This window comes from Pinus tabuliformis, chromosome J (genome assembly GCF_031772625.1).
Source record: "Pinus tabuliformis cultivar Carrire ecotype Pingquan chromosome J, CPIR1, whole genome shotgun sequence".
NCBI classification, from domain to species: Eukaryota; Viridiplantae; Streptophyta; class Pinopsida; order Pinales; family Pinaceae; genus Pinus; species Pinus tabuliformis.
Genome location: NC_142295.1, coordinates 744,399,739 through 744,401,956, shown reverse-complemented (window position 1 = coordinate 744,401,956; position 2,218 = coordinate 744,399,739).

Genomic DNA, 2,218 nt, shown 5'->3' with positions numbered 1-2,218 from the left:
CTGCAAATTGATTCAGAGACCATGGGGTTAATGTATCCATCTATAGTGTTAAAATTTAGTGAAATCTTACACTTAAATATAAAAATTACAATTTTTCATTTCCAAAGTGACACAATTAAAAATGACTAGCGTAAATGACTAACTTGCATACTTATTGTACTTGTTATTTGGTCATTTTTTTTTTCTTGGACTATAAGAGTCATTTATGTTAATCATTTTTTATTTTGTCACTTATTATCTAGTCATATAATTTAGTCTTGGACTAAATTAGTCATTTAAGTTAGTCGCTTTTATTTGGGTCATTTTTTATATAGTCGTATATTTTATCCCTAAACTAAATTAGTTGTTTAAGTTAGTTATTTTTAGTTGGGTCACTAAAAATTACTCAAATTTAGTAGTAATTCACTTGAAATAATTGTAGTGACTAAATTTTTTAGTCGGGTAGTCACTGATCTCTCATTTTGTACTAGTTCACAAGGTTCATCATGACATGCTTTTAAAATATCTAGAATTTCATCTTCTCTTATGCATTTTCTAATTAAAAGATCAGCTCCAGTATAGAAAAGGTCACCATTAACCCAACTATATCTAGCACTAACTCTAATTATTTTCTTTTTCTGTTTGTTTGTAAAATGAGAAGGTAATTTTCTAGATGATAAATAATTGGCTATATCAGCAAACCATGGAGTTTTGACTATTATAGAAAATAAGTGTTCGTCTGGAAAATTATCAGAAACTGGAACAATGTCACTAGAAAGATGAAGTCTTGACAGGAAGTCTGCCACTTGATTGTCTTTTCCTGGTCAATCTAAAACAGTAATGTTAAATTCTTGCATTAATAACAACCATCTAGTGATTCTGCCATTAGTGATTGGTTTATTCATTATATATTTTATGGTTGAATGAACACTTGATATCATGTTATGTAATGTCTGAATTTATTTACTGCATGCACAACAACTAGCATTTCTTTTTCAGTTACTGTATAATTTAACTCAGTTGGAGTTAGATTTTTGCTGATGAAATAGATAGCATAGTTAAATTGATTTTCTTTCTATCCTAGAGATGCTCTTATTGTTGTATCTGATGCATTAGTGGATATATGAAATGGTAATGACCAATTTGGTCCTCTGAGAATTGGTGCTATGGACAATTTGTGTTTGAGTTTATCGAATGCATGTTGACAATCAGTATTCCATTGAAACTTTATATCTTTTGTAAGCAATTTAAATAATGGAAAAGCTATTTTACTGAAATTTTCAATGAATCTCCAATAATAGCCTGCATAACCCAAAAAAATTCTTACTTCTTTTTGAGTTGTTGGTGGTAATAGGTTTACAATGATTTGTATCTTTGTTGGATCCACTTTTATTCTAGATGATGAAATATGGTGTCCCAACACTATCCCTTCAGTTAGCATCATAAAACATTTCTCATTGCTAAGAGATAGATTTGTCTCAATGCATCTTTGTAAAACTATTTCCAAGTTGTTTAAACAATCATCAAATGTATTTCCATAAACAGTAAAATCATCCATGTAAACCTCTACACATTCATGTATAAGATCAGCAAAGATAGCCAGGACTTCTCTTTGGAAAGTAGCAAGTGCATTACATAATCCAAAAGGTAACACATTGTAAGCATATGTACCCCATGGACAAGTAAATGTAGTTTTGTCCTGATCCTCTAATGCTATCTTGATTTGATTATAACCGCTAAATCCATCAAGAAAAGAAAAGAACTTTTTCCCTACTAATGAATCTAGTACTTGATCGATGAATGGTAGTGGGAAATGATCCTTAAGTGTTGCTTTATTCAATTCCCTATAGTCTACACAGATTCTCCATTTTCCATTTTTCTTAGGAACCACAACTAAGGGAGAAACCCATTGACTATCAGAGATGGGGTAGATAAATCCTACTTGTAATAGTTTATGCAATTCTTCTTTTACTATCTCCTTCATCATTAGATTCATTCTTCTTTGTGGTTGTCTTACAGGTTTGATAGTTTCATCTATGTAAATATGGTGGATACATGTTTTTGGATGAATTCCCTACATATATGTATAATCCCAAGAAAAATCTTTTGAGTATTTCTTTAATAGTGCAATTACTTGTTCTTCCTGTGATGATTGTAAATTGTTACCAATGTTAAGATTCTTTTTGAGGCTGATTTGAATCACTTTACTTTGAGAATTTGTAATTGAGTTAACAGGAAA